Source organism: Oreochromis niloticus, linkage group LG16 (assembly GCF_001858045.2).
Source record: "Oreochromis niloticus isolate F11D_XX linkage group LG16, O_niloticus_UMD_NMBU, whole genome shotgun sequence".
NCBI lineage: Eukaryota > Metazoa > Chordata > Actinopteri > Cichliformes > Cichlidae > Oreochromis > Oreochromis niloticus.
The window spans coordinates 28,968,205-28,982,643 of NC_031987.2; the positions used below are offsets into that span (position 1 = coordinate 28,968,205).

A 14,439-nucleotide genomic window follows, 5' to 3' on the forward strand; every position below is an offset into this window, starting at 1 on the left:
ACTGGAGTTAAAATTGGTTTTAGCAACAATAAAATGTTTTTTTTTTGTGATCAACATTTTATTGATTTACAACAGGGTTCGGGAGCGAGAGTGAGGGTACAGACATATTCAACATCATTATAAACTGCAGTAACAAAGCAACATTGGCCACAAGGCAAAGAAGAAAAGAAAAAGAAAGACAGTGGAAATCCAAATAATAATATGTACACAAAGTTGCAATAAGTTATTGCCTCTTCCAACACATAATGTTGGATGAGAAGATTTTCCAAGCTTCGACAAATGTGGGTCAAGCTTTATTAAATCTTGCAGTGTTATGTTCAAAATTAACAATATAGAGAAGACATTGCATCCAGGATGTGAATCCAGCAAACAGCATTTTGCATTGAATTTGTCTGAATGAGATGTCAGAGGTATCATTAAGGAGGTAAAGACCAGGACTAGGAATGTAAAAAACTTCAAGTACATCAGATATTGTTGCATATGTGACAGTAATATGTAGCCTTTAGTTTCATCTGAAATCTCTTACAGGGTGTAATATATGTTCTGTGGATGTTTTTTAAATGAATTAGTTGATGAGCAAACTTCCTAGAAGTCAAACTTAGATTAGACCATACTGTATCGCAGTCTATATTAACCTGTAGTTCTCCCAGTTACCTATTCCAAATGGATTTGTAACCTGGACGTTTGTCCCTCGATCCTACAAGAGTTAATCTACACTGCTGGCCCCAAGTATAATATCTTATTGTTAAAGTAGGAATACTTTCAAGTAACATAAATAACTCAAATACACCACCAAAATAATTTTAACAACCAAGTTGGATGAAAAACCAGGAAAAAGCAATATTCCAACTCCCCCAAAGAAAAGGAAAAAACAAGAAAATGTGGTACCACTTCACTATCTACTGGTTATCACCCTTCAGTTTTTGATGACGTCAGTTTCATTCAGTTATCAGTTTATCATGGGCCCAAGAACAAAAAGCAACCTGAGTCTTAGGCGGAGAAAAGTAGCAAAGAAATTAAAAAGGTGGTTCTTAGGTGGAATCCCTTTTGGTTTTTGTGCTCCTACCACCCTTCTGGTATGGCAAACATACATATTTCGACTCCCAAAAGGCATCCACAACAGCAATGGCATCCTGGAGCATGGAGATTTCCTTGCTGTTCTTTTTCCTCTGAACCACACCTTCACGCACGGAGCTGCAGGTGATGCATTCAGGGTGTTAATATCAACACTTCACGGAGTTCTTTTAATTCCTGTACATTCCAACAAGGGCAAGCCCAGAAATTAAATTACATTACCAGACGAGAAGCTAAGATGCATTCAAGGAAACCCGTATTTCTGAGTACTATAAATCTTATCAGGGCTACACTCTCCCTCTAGACTGCATGAGTCCCTGCATGCATATTTGCACCTAAAGGTACAGACATGTGTGAAGTAGCAGCTCCTAAAGCCTGAAAGAACAAACTGATGGCTGAGGTTAAAGGCTCCCCCAGCTCATCATAGGTGAGTTTCCGAGGCGGACGTCTCTCCCTAGCAGAGCGCCTGACACTTGTGTTCTTAGACTCTGGACTCTTAGATGCTACATTGTCAGGGTCTGCCACTACAGGGTCTGTGGTGATGAGATCTGTGTCCTCTCTAACAGGTCGGATAGGTGTCATATCAGGTTCAGGAATATCAATAATATGATCTGGGGCCCTACAGTGTGAAGTGGGATGTGTAACTGAACCACTACTCTCAGAGCTGACAAGAGGAGTTCCTGGTTGAAGCTCATGGGTAGGTCTCTCAGGTAAGTGTGTGGAACTTTGGGGCACAAAAAAGGGGTGTCTGGGTTTAATACCCTGGAAACTGGATGAGGCTCATTGAAGCCTCCTTCCCTCTGTAGCAAAGGACCCCTAGTGATGATTTCTGGCACCCATGTGCCTCATCACTCTACAAATTGTCCTCCTAACAATCAGCATCCCCTTGCACATCTTTTGTTGTTTTGGCCCTCAGTCAAACCTGCACGGCAAAAGAAGGTCTCTATGCAACGTATGGTATGGCTCTTCCCCTGTTTCAGGTTTGACTACATAAAAAGGACTGTCTCTATTCCATCTGACAACAACATGGATTTTTTGTTCTGCCATTTTGTGTTTCCCCCTGATTTTCACGTTTCTCACTAAGACGCTATCCCCCCCTAAGAGTTCAGCTGCCCTGATGTCCTTGTCAAGCCTAGCCTTGTTCTTCTCTTCCATCTTCTGGGCACTTTTAGCAGCTAATGAGCAGCTCTTTTGTAGGTGTTGACGTCAGCCCTTGACATACTCTGAGTGGGTCTTGTGGTTACACATATCAGAGTGGATTCACAGGACAAGATCAATTGGCAGTCTGGGCTGCCTACAAAACATTAGTTCATAAGGCGAATATCCCCTTGTACTGTTTCTCGTGCAATTGTATGCGTGGACCAAAGGTTTCACAAAATCCCTCCAATGGTATTTGTCTCTCTCTTCCAGGGTCCATAGCATACTAAGGAGAGTCCAGTTAAACCGTTCCACTGGGTTTCCCCAGGGATCGTACGGCATGGTATGTACTTTGTCTGCTCCTATCCGTGTGCAGAGTTTTCTGATTGTCTTAGACTTGTAGCCGGATGACCTACTTGCCTCTCTTTTCCTTTCTCTCTCTCTCTCGCTTGCTCTACTACTCACGGTCCCTCTTCTTTATTTCGTGCCTGGTTTAATTGGGAATCCACCTGTACATGATTGCAGAGCGGCACCGGTCAGTATAAGGGTAAGCCGTTCTCCTTCCGGGATATTCCTTCCGTGCTTCTGGTAAAACGCAGCAGTAAATGCTGGCACACCGTTAAGGATTAATCCTGCTCTGAGGGCCTCTGGATGTCTGGAGCCTGGGTCTCCTCCATACCCGCTTCATGCCCTGGAGGACGGGGCTATGGCTCCCCACACCCTCTAGCAGATCATTACACGAAGGAACCTTTTAAATATAAGCGCGCTCATGAGGTGTACACGCGGGTGCTCACAGACACAAACGACACCCTTTTTGGCTCCTACCTCAAGCACACTGTGCGCTGTCGATCCTACGTGCTGCACAATAATATTCAATATTTAGTATTTACTGTTATATTCATATATGAGGGATATATGAATATATATATGTATATATAGATATATATATATCTATATAGAATAGAATAGAATAATCCTTTAATTGTCCCACAAGGGGAAATTTGGTTGTAATCCAAAATCCAAAACAATCCAAAACAATGGGCAGCACATTGAACACATTTTATAAGTAGTCAGAAACTTGTAAATAACTCATGAAAGAATAAAGTTACGTTGAAACCAAGCACAACATTGTTTTTCTTGTGACATTACCAATAAGTTTGATGTGTCACATGGCCCTCTTCCTATTGAAAAAACAAGAGTTGTATCCAAGATGGCCGACTTCTAAATGGCCACCATGGTCACCACCAGAGATGGGCAGTAACGCATAATCCGATTACTTTTTCAAGTAACGAGTAAAGTAAGGGATTACTATTGCAAAAACGGTAATTAGATTACCGTTACTTTCCCGTAGGAACGCTGCGTTACTGCGTTACTATTTTTTGGCGAGAGTGTCTCATGACAGTGACATAAGCGAGTGCGACGTTCATGGCAACAGCTGTGTGCAGATCAACAATGGATGATATATCGAGTGCGGAGAGAGTATGAGCGTGCAGCGTTTAAAGCGTGGAAGTACTGACCTTACTTTGAGTTTGATTCCATAAAAAGTGGCAAAAACATTAGTGTCCGTTGTGCGTGGGAAGAAAACTTCTTTTTACAGCAAAAAAACCCCCCTAAACTTCCAAGCAAGCACTGAGTGCGCTACCACGAAACTCACAGAGAAACTCGCGGATTCTTCCACTGACTGCTGCGGCACACCTGCACCAGGGTAAACCTCCGCCTACCCCACTCCTGCTTTACAGGTGAAAATAGAGCAACAGAACTGCTAGTCTTTGATTTTATTTATTTTCTGCTGTGTTTTACTTGCATCTATTTGAAAGAGTGAGTGTAAACACAAAAAAATATTTTATTTTATGTGCTGGAATGTGCAGAAAATAGGTTTAAATGTTAAACAAATTTCTTCCAGTCAGAGAATGTTGCATATAATTAAAATTTTGCTTGATGCATAAAGTTAAAATATTAAAACTAATAAAACAAGTTTTAAAAAGAGACTTTTCCATTTGATTACATTTTGTATGATAGATTATGCAGAAAAAGCAGAATTGGGCAGAAAGATCTATCGCTTTAACACCTATTCAGGTTGTAAATCATGTTTTTAAAAACTAAGTAATTAATTACTTTTGAAAATAAGTAATCAGTAAAGTAATGGGATTACTTTTTTGGGGAAGTAATCAGTAATTAGTTACTGATTACTTTTTTCAAGTAACTTGACCAACACTGGTCACCACCCATCTTGAGGAGTTTGCCCCCTCACATATACTAATGTGCCACAAACAGGACTTTAATACCACCAACCATTCCCATGTTATTACGGTGTATCCATATAAATGGCCCACCCTATATATGTATATATATATATATATATATATATATATATGTATATATATATATATATATATATATATATGAGGGACTGTTTCCGTTCTACTGTGTGGGACAACCTCTGCAGCCCTTTGGAGGATGACCTCAACAGCCTCACACACTGCATTACGGATTACATGAACTTCTGTGTGGACAACACTTTCTTCCTCATCCTGGTGTTGTTCCTGCTGGTGCAGGGTCCGCTCTTCGGCAAAGGTTTCTCCATTTGGTTCTGTCCAAGGCGTCCTCAGGTGATGCGTTGATGGTCTTAATGTCCTCCTTTATTTTGTCCATCCACCATTTCTTTGGTCTGCCTCGGGGCCGGCATCCTTCTGGGTCGATCATCATTGCCGTTTTTGCTACAGAGTTCTCATCGCTTCGAATCACGTGTCCATACCACCTCAGGCGGGACTCGAGCATCTTTTCCTTAATTGGGGCTACACCTAGTTGCTTCCGTATGTCTTTGTTCGTAACACGGTCCCGTCTTGTAATTCCCAGGCTCCATCGGAGCATACGCATCTCCATGGTGTTTAGGGCCTGTTCATGTGTGGTCAATGCGGGCCAACATGCGGAGCCATACAGGGCTACTGGGCGGACCACCACTTTGTAAATTTTTCCCTTGAGTCGATCTGGCATTATTCTGTCGCAAAGGACCCCAATGACCTGTCGCCATTTTAACCAGGCTGCATTTATTCCTGCTCGGACATCGGAGGTTATATTTCCATTGTAGCTGATGACTGAGCCCAAGTAGCGGAACTCTTTTGTCTTCTTCAGCTCTTCGTTGTCAATTATGATGGTGCCATCAGTTTGGGGGCCTCCTTCCAGGTATTCGGTCTTTTTCGTATTAAGCCGCATGCCATATTCATCGAGCCGGGTCTTCCAGAGTTGCGTCGTCGTTTGGGTCTCTTCTCTGTCTTTGCTGGCGAGGAATACGTCATCGGCAAAGAGGAGTGACCATGGATGAGGTAGCTGGAGGTCGGCCGTGATGGTATCCATACATAGAATGAAGAGGAGGGGTGACAGAGCTGACCCTTGGTGGACCCCAACACTAACTGGGAAGGGAGGTGATAGTCCAGCGGCGCATCAGACTGAACTGGTGGCGTTGTCGTAGAGGAGCTGTATCCATTTGTTGTACGCCTCAGGGACACCATGCGATCTTAGGGAGTGCCATATGAGGTCATGGGGTACCCTGTCGAAAGCCTTTTCCAGGTCTACGAAGGCCATATGTACCGTCTTGTTCTTTCCCCTGTGTTACTCCAGCAGGAGTCGGGCGGCGTGTATGGCGTCAGTTGTTCCACATCCCTTTACGAAACCGTATTGGTTGGGGGTGACGTTGACCATTTCCCGAAGACGTGCATCGATGACTCTTTCGAATATTTTCGTCGTGTAACATAGTAGGCGGATAGGACGATAGTTTGAGCATTCGGCTACATCCCCTTTGTTCTTCCATATGGGTATGGTGATGCTGGTCGTCCAGATCTTCGGGACTTCCCCTGTGCTGACAATGTTGTTAAACAGTTCTGTCAGGATGGTCGTTCCCGGTCGCCCGAGAAGCTTCCAGACTTCGGTTGGAATATCGTCTGGTCCAGTTGTTTTTCCATTTTTCATCTTCTTGACGGCCGTTTCCACTTCAGTGGGTGTAATAGGCGGGACTGGTCCGGGTACTGGGTCAGCGCTTATAATTGGAGGGTGGGGGAATTCTTTGTTACTGATCTCTGAGAAGTAATTGCTCCAATGCCTTAGTATGGTTGGCGGATCTCGGAGGACCTGGTGGTTATTGTCGTTGATGCATTTGACTTGACCGATATCTTGCGCTGAGCGGTGGTGCGCCTTCGCGAGGTGGTAGATCTTGTTCACTCCTTCTGGTGTATTCAGGTCGGCGTATAGTTGGTCGTAGTGGGCTGATCTCGCTTTTGCTACTGCTCTCTTTGCTGCTGATTTGCTAGTTTTGTACTGCTGGTAAGCAGAGTCTGCCAGTGTTTGTAAAACGGTCAGTGATGACTAAAATGCTTCTTGAGTCTCTATCATTCAGCTCAAGGGATAGATAATCCATACAAAGAAGTCTGAGCGGATAAGTAGCAGAAATGTTCTCCAAAGGCGCGGCCTTCTGAGGCACAGCCTTCCTCCTGAAACAGCGTTCGCACTTTTTGCATTTCTCCTCAATGTCTCTGGCGATCCTCAGCCAGTAGAACCTGGCACGAGCAAGTTGAAGTGAACACTCAGAACCAAGATGGCCGACATCATCAAGTACTTCCTCCAATGCCCTTTCTCTGAACTGTTTGAGTAAGGCCAACTGGTAGACCAGCTCGCCTCGCTTGGACCACTTCCCTTACAAGACATCACCCCTGAGAAGAAGTTTGACATCGGGATGTTCAAGGTTTGTCTCTCTGAAACGGAGTGTTGGGGGGGGGGGTTATTGGTAAATTAGCAGATGCACTATGAACATATGTGGGCTCTGCAGGCTCATTTTGATTATTATTAGGTGTATTACCATTCTGCGCTGCATGGGGCTGTGTAGCACTACTGTGTACGTTGTGTAATGGGCCCTGGTTTCCCTGCAGCTCCTCCTGAAGCACACTCAAAATATAATATCTACTATAATAGCTACAATATCTGAATCTAGGGCTTATATATCAAAAATCTTAGATCTAGGGCTTTCCAGTTCAGAATTAGCACAGGTTCACTCAGATTCACGCTCACTGATCTAGTAGGTTTGGGAAGGAGATTGGCAATAGCAGACTCTGTAAGAGTAAATAAGACCTCCAACCTACACAACACACTGTACCATATTCTCTGAGAGATATGTAGAGATCTACTGTATGTAAATATCCACAATGCTCAACTATAAAGAGAAAGTTATTTAATTATGGCCTTGCTTGTTCCGCTTCCCTTGCTTTATTTATTATTTAAAACTACAAAACATACAAATCTTATTATGGAAAAAAATTGAAAAATAAAATTGGAAATAAGTTATTTGACTCAATTTTGTAAAAAGAAATATTTTGTTAACCATCTGTGTGACTATTTGTCTTATATCTTTGTATATTGTTATATAATATTTTAATCATAATTATGTTCTCAAGAATATAAGATTGGATGAAGAGTTAAATGTTACTGTTATAATAATTTTATTATCTTACCAAAACTTGCAGAAACACTAACACATCCCAGAGATTTAAGCCTACAGCGTTTGATAAACATGTTTGCATGACAGCAGTAAAGTTTGCTTAATAAGATCCACAGAGATTAAAAACACTCATAAGACCATTCAACTGATCGCAACCATTTACATTCACAGATGTGGACTGAGATAGAGGACTTTCTGGTATCTCATTCTTGTATAAAATTGACATAGTCTTCTCTTGGTTTCTAAGTCTGTTTATACAGTCTGTCATATTGCTTGTTGATTTAAATTGTTTGAATATAGCAATGGATGATGAATTAAATGCAACATATATAACCCTTGATGGTTATGTTGATCTTAAGAGATTCGGATATCTATATTTTTTAATTATGGTTGCACTTTATGTTTTAATAATTATAAGTAATTCAGTGATTGTCTTCCTGATCTGCATTCATCACAATCTCCATGAGCCCATGTACATTTTTATTGCAGCTTTGTCAGTGAACTCTGTTCTCCTGAGCACTGTGACTTACCCAAAACTCTTTGTTGATGTGTTATCCGAAAAACAGGTGATTTCTTTTTCAGCATGTCGATTTCAGCATTTCATGTGTTACTCGATAGCTGGGTCTGATATCTTACTATTATCAGCAATGGCATTTGACAGATATGTGTCTATATGTAAGCCTTTAAAGTATCCAGACATCATGAGACAAACAACCATCAATATTTTGCTATTCTTATCTTGGTTTGTGCCTGGCCTTCAAGTTGCAGTGTTGCATGCGTTAGTTCCTAATAATAAACTCTGCAATTTCACTTTGAAAGGAATTGTTTGCAATAATTCATTGTGGAAACTTTACTGTGAGAGCCCACGAGCAACATTAATTTATGGTTTAATTGTGATGCTAAGTGTTGTTATTTTTCCTGTGTTTTTCATACTTTTCACCTATGCAAAGATTTTTCTAATAACCTACAGAAGCAGTAGAGCTATCCAGAAAAAGGCAGCAGAGACCTGCCTACCTCACCTGTTTGTTTTAAGCATTTTTACTACTTTGTGTGCATATGATGTCATTATAGGTCGATTAGAATTAGATTTTCCAAAAACTGCACAGTTAATAATGACTTTACAAGTGATTTTTTATAACCCTCTCTTTAATCCGTTTATATATGGTCTGAAAATGAAAGAAATCTCTAAACACCTAAAAAGGTTGTTTTGTCGTGTCAGGTGTAGCTAAGTTATAATAATTTCTCATGTCATGGAGAGACAGTAAAAAAGTGACTTTTCTATTCCTCCATCTTGTATACTATTAACATTTGGTACTACTCTTCTGCTAACAGTGATTATAATTAAACTAGTTTCCCAATGTCTCAGTGTAAAGATAATGTAAAGAGACTTATTATACAAAAAAAAACTGTTGGGGTGGGGATTACTAGAGTTTAAATTCTTTTTAGCAACAATTACAATATTTTTTTGTGTGTGTGTGATCAACATTTTACTGATTTACAACAGGGTTCGGGAGCGGGAGTGAGGGTACAGACATATTCAGCATCATTATAAACTGCAGTAACAACGCAACATTGGCAACAAATCAAAGAAGAATAGAAAAAAAAACAGAGGAAATCCAAATAATAATACGTACACAAAGTTACAATAAGTTATTGCCTCTTCCAACACATAATGTTGGATGGGAAGATTTTCCAAGCTTTGACAGATGTGGGTCGAGCCTTATTAAATCCTGCAGTGTTATGTTCGAAATTAACAATACAGCGAAGATATTGTATCCAGAATGATTTCATACAAATGTCGGGACTGAACCAGTGCTTTGCAATTGTCTTCTTTACGGATGTGAATCCAGCAAACAGCATTTTGCATTGAATTTGTTTGAATGAGATGTCAGAGGTATCATTAAGGAGGAAAAGACCAGGATTAGGAATGTAAAACACTTCAAGTACATCAGATAACACAGAGTTTACATAAACCCAAAAGTCAGATATACCTGGACTGTTCCAAAACATGTGTAGAAACGTGCCTGGTGATGAATTCTTGCATATGTGACAGCAATATGTAGCCTGTAGTTTCATCTGAAATCTCTTACAGGGTGTAATATATGTTATGTGGATGGTTTTGAAATGAATTAGTTGATGAGCAAACTTCCTAGAAGTCAAACTTAGATTAGACCATACTGTATCGCAGTCTATATTAACCTGTAGTTCTCCCAGTTACCTATTCCAAATGGATTTGTAACCTGGACGCTTGAGCCTATAAGAGGTCATCTACACTGCTGGCCCCAAGTATAATATCTACAATATCTGAATCTAGGGCTTGTATTTCAAAAGTCTTAGACCTATGGCATTCCGGTTCAACTTTAGCACAGGTTCACTCAAATTCATGCTCACTGATCTACTAGGTTTAGGAAGGAGATTGACAGTAGCAGACTCTGTAAGAGTAAACAAGACCTCCAACCCACACAGCACACAGGACCACAGATTTATGAAACATAAGTTATTTTGTTCAGTTCCATTTGGTTTATTGTTAAAGTAGGAATACTTTCAAGTAAAATAAATAACTCAAATACACCATCAAAATAATTTTAACAACCAAATTGGATGAAAAACCAGAAAAACAAAGAAACGGAAAAAACAAAAAAATGTGGTACCACTTCACATCTACTGGTTATCAACCTTCAGTTTTTGATGACATCACTTTCATTTAGTTATCAGTTTATCATGGGTCCAAGAACAAAAAACAACCTGAGTCTCAGATGGAGAAAAGTAGCAAAGAAATTAAAAAGGTTTTTGGTTTCCTACCACCCTCCTGGTATGGCAAACATCCACATGTCAACATCCTGACTCACAGAAGGCATCCACAACAGCAATGGCATCCTGGAGCATGGAGATTTCCTTGCTGTTCTTTTTCCCCTGCACCACACGACACACCACGCACGGAGCTGCAGGTGATGCATTCCAGGTAACCCGTATTTCTGAGTGCTGTAAATCTTATCAGAGTTACACTCTCCCTCTCTAGACTGCATGAGTCCCTGCATGCATACCTGTCCCTACAGGTACAGACACGTGTGAAATAGCAGCTCCTATAGCCTGAAAGAACAAACTGATGGCCGAGGTTAAAGGCTCCCCCAGTTCATCATAGGTGAGTTTCCGAGGCGGATGTCTCTCCCTAGAAGAACGCCTGATATTTGTGTTCTCAGACTCTGGACTCTCAGGTGCTACGTTGTCAGTGTCTGCAAGTATAGGGTCTGTGGTGATGAGATCTGTGTCCTCTCTAACAGGTCAGATAGGTGTCATTACAGGTTCAGGAATATCAATAATATCAATAATCTTGCTTCCATGAATCGTTTTTTCACATCCTCTATTCTCTCTCTTTCTTTAGTAAAAGCTTCATCCTCCAGAGGCGGACCTTGAGGCTGCCGGGACAACCCATCTGCATCGCGGTTTTACTTGATGTTAAACTGGTAAGTAGAAAGAGCGGCTAACCAGCGATGTTCAGCAGCATCTAACTTTGGAGACGTCAAGACATATGTGAGGGGGTTGTTTTCGGTAAGTACAGTGAAACTTGATCCATAAAGGTAATCACAAACAAACAGCCCATTTTAAGGCCAAAAATTCAAGTTTGTGTATGGGATGGTTTCTCTCGCTCTTGGAAAGACCGTGACTGCCGTATGCGACAACTCTGAGCTTTCCCTCCTGCTCTTGATAGAGTGCTGCCCCCAACCCATCATGACAAGCGTTGTTATGTACGACATATGGCACGTGTGGATTCGCAAAGGCAAGGATGGGCGCAGACGTCAGTTTCTCGATCAGAGTTCTGAATGCGCTCTCACACTCGGGAGTCCACTCCTCACCGAGAAGTGCATTAGGACTCACAAGAGGTGTGAAGCTCTCCCTCTTGTACACTTTGCCTCTTTTCTTTGGTGGATAGTAGCCTGCTGTCAGGCTATTAAGGGGCTTGGCTATCTGGGAATATCCCTTGACGAACCGCCGATAATACCCTGCAAAGCCTAAAAAACATTTGAGCTTTTTCCTATTTGAAGGACGAGGCCAATCTCTCAAGGCGGATATCTTGTAAGGGTCATTATGAACTCCCTGTGCATCAACGACATGACCAAGATACTTGACTGACATTTTAAAGACATTACATTTTTCCAGAGAAATCTTTAGACTGAAATCTTTAACGGTTCAGTACCTTCATGAGCCATGCTTCGTGTTCATCCAATGTGTCTGAAGAAACAATCAAGTCGTCCAGGAATACCAATACCTCACTGAGGTGCAAGTCACCAACACACCTCTCCATAAGGCGCTGAAAGGTGCTTGGCACATTCATGACACTGTGTGGCATGCGCTTGCCACAGGGTGTCAATCATGACACCCTGTGGCATGCGATTGAATTCAAAGAAGTCTAGGGGACATGTGAAAGCAGTTGTAGGCTTATCTTCTTCAGCAATCTCAACCTGGTAATAACCAGATTTAAGGTCCATGACGGAGAACCATTTACCTTGCAGCTAGACTTAAAGGGAATTTCCATCAGTGCAGCTTCAAGGAACACGACACCTGGCAACCTGTGACGTTCATTGGGTTCAAGCACAAATGTGGTCTGACTGTTCTTTTTCAGCCTGACATCACCTGTGACGCAGCACTTTTGTTTTGCAGGGACGGTGATGGGATTTCCACCATGTAATCTGACAGGAGATGCATGGTTGTTGAGGTCATGGATGTGGGCAATATGCTAGAAGATCACTGCAAAGTCTCTAGAGAAGAGTTTGTAAATGAACTCTGGACCATCTTGTTCAAGTACTTGTTCATGGAGTCGTAATAACACATTAGTACCAATCAACAGGGGGGTCCTGCTGTTGAACTGACACTCTGGCACCACAAGTGCTAACACAACTAGCTCCTCTTTCCTGCCAGGGATGGACAGCGGGAACGTGACACGAGCTTCTGTGTAGCCAAGATAGGGGACCTGCTGTCCTCCAGCTCCCTCGATTTCAAGAAGGGCATGAATTGGATGTACAGGTAAGTGAGATAGGTGGCTCTTATGGAAACTCAGACACTGTTGTAGCTTGTGAGCCGGTGTCCATGATGGACTCACGCAGTAAACCCTCAAAGAAGACAGAAGCTGCACAACGAGGACCTTTAAGTCCTGGAAGCATAGATTGCTCTGTGCTACGGTAGGTTTAAGTCATTGTATGTGGTACAACTTCCTTTTGTGTTTCAGCACCATTAACTGATCTGTTGGGACAGGAGTTATCATCAACTGCAGCTCCTGGATGTCCCACGGCAGAAGCTGCTACTATAGTTTAAAGTGAATGGGGGAGCAGCCTGCTGAGCTAAAAACTTATCCTGCCTCTCCCTAAGTGCCATGATCTGGGTCAGTGCGGGAACATTAGAGACATTCCACTCCAAGCCACTTCACGCAAATTAGTGCCCCGCTTCATCGGACCCTTTACGGTATCAAAGGTCATCAGTCCCACTGCGCTCAAGCTCGCCCTTCCGCCCTCTCTGAGAGTTGAGGGGTCTGACAAAATGCTTTTGCCATTATGTAATCTGTAATTTCCACATAGTATGCTGATCAGGGTGATTTTCAATGATTAAACTGTAATGGAGACGAGCAAACATATTGGCAGATCTGAGAAGAAAAAACCTTTGTTATGAAAATGATTTTAATCTTTTATACATGATGGCATTTGAGCTTATTAAAGAGCTGTGGCTCCTGGTCAAGTGAGGGTCAGAAACTCTTGGCAGGCGTTAATGATCAGCCAATACACGGTGAGGAGGACAGGAGCTCTGAAAGGAATTGCAACACACCTGCTTACATGACATACGCCTAGAGTTATTTTTATCTTTTATTACTTATATCCTTTAGAGCTAAGATTTAAGTTTGTATCATTTATCACTTATATCCTTTTAAGTAAGTTTTAAGTTTCATTTATGTTCATTTTAAGTAAGTTTCCTTCATGGTTTGAGTAGCATCATTTGAGTGTGACATTTAGTCTAGAAGTCACACATAGTTCAGCTGTGTACGAGCGCAGGCCTTATGTCTGGCTAGGACGAGAGGTGTGAGGTGAGCCGGGGTGCAGGAGAGGTCATGACACATACATAGCATACACAGCAGACACCCACACACTCACACACACACGTACACACCATAGTAGATTCACTTTAGTAGGTAAGAAGTTAAGATGTGTTTTTGCTGCAATTGCAAATTGTGCCGGCATATTGTCAGATGGTTACAGGAAGTGCACCAGATGTTCTGGGAGATAAGAATGCGTTCATGGTGCGACACCAGGATGGAGATGAGACGTAATGTTCTTAAAACTATGTTAAAAGTTAACGGAACATTTTGTGGTTTAGGTTGACGTAAGCTGTACTTTGTCTGCTTTGCAAAAGAGGGGGCTTTGTTGTCTTACCCCTATAAAACCTTTGTCTAATTATTGTAAGTTCAGTTCGATCACTGACTTTGCCCAGTGTCGGACTCCGCGCGTGTAAACAATAAATCTTCGCTTTGATCATACCTTCTGGACCAGAGTTGTCATTTGCTTGTGAGCCCTCCGTACTCCTTTTCTCCAATTTTGAACCTTAACAGAGTCCACCCTGTATTTCATGTTTCTCTGGTGACGCCAGTCAGCTCAAGTCCTTTGTGCCCTCCGCCAGCTCCCCCGCCTCCCGCCTGGCTTGTTAGCGGCCACCCGGCCTTCACAGTCCGGTGGGTCCTGGGCGATCGCCGATGGGGCAGG

At 42.1% G+C, this 14,439-nt stretch overlaps 1 pseudogene; it reads right to left on the bottom strand.

Annotated features, from left to right (window-relative positions):
* Positions 1 to 4,737: 4,737 nt before the first annotated feature.
* On the bottom strand, positions 4,738 to 11,904 carry LOC112844163 (uncharacterized; annotated as a pseudogene).
* Positions 11,905 to 14,439: the final 2,535 nt, after the last annotated feature.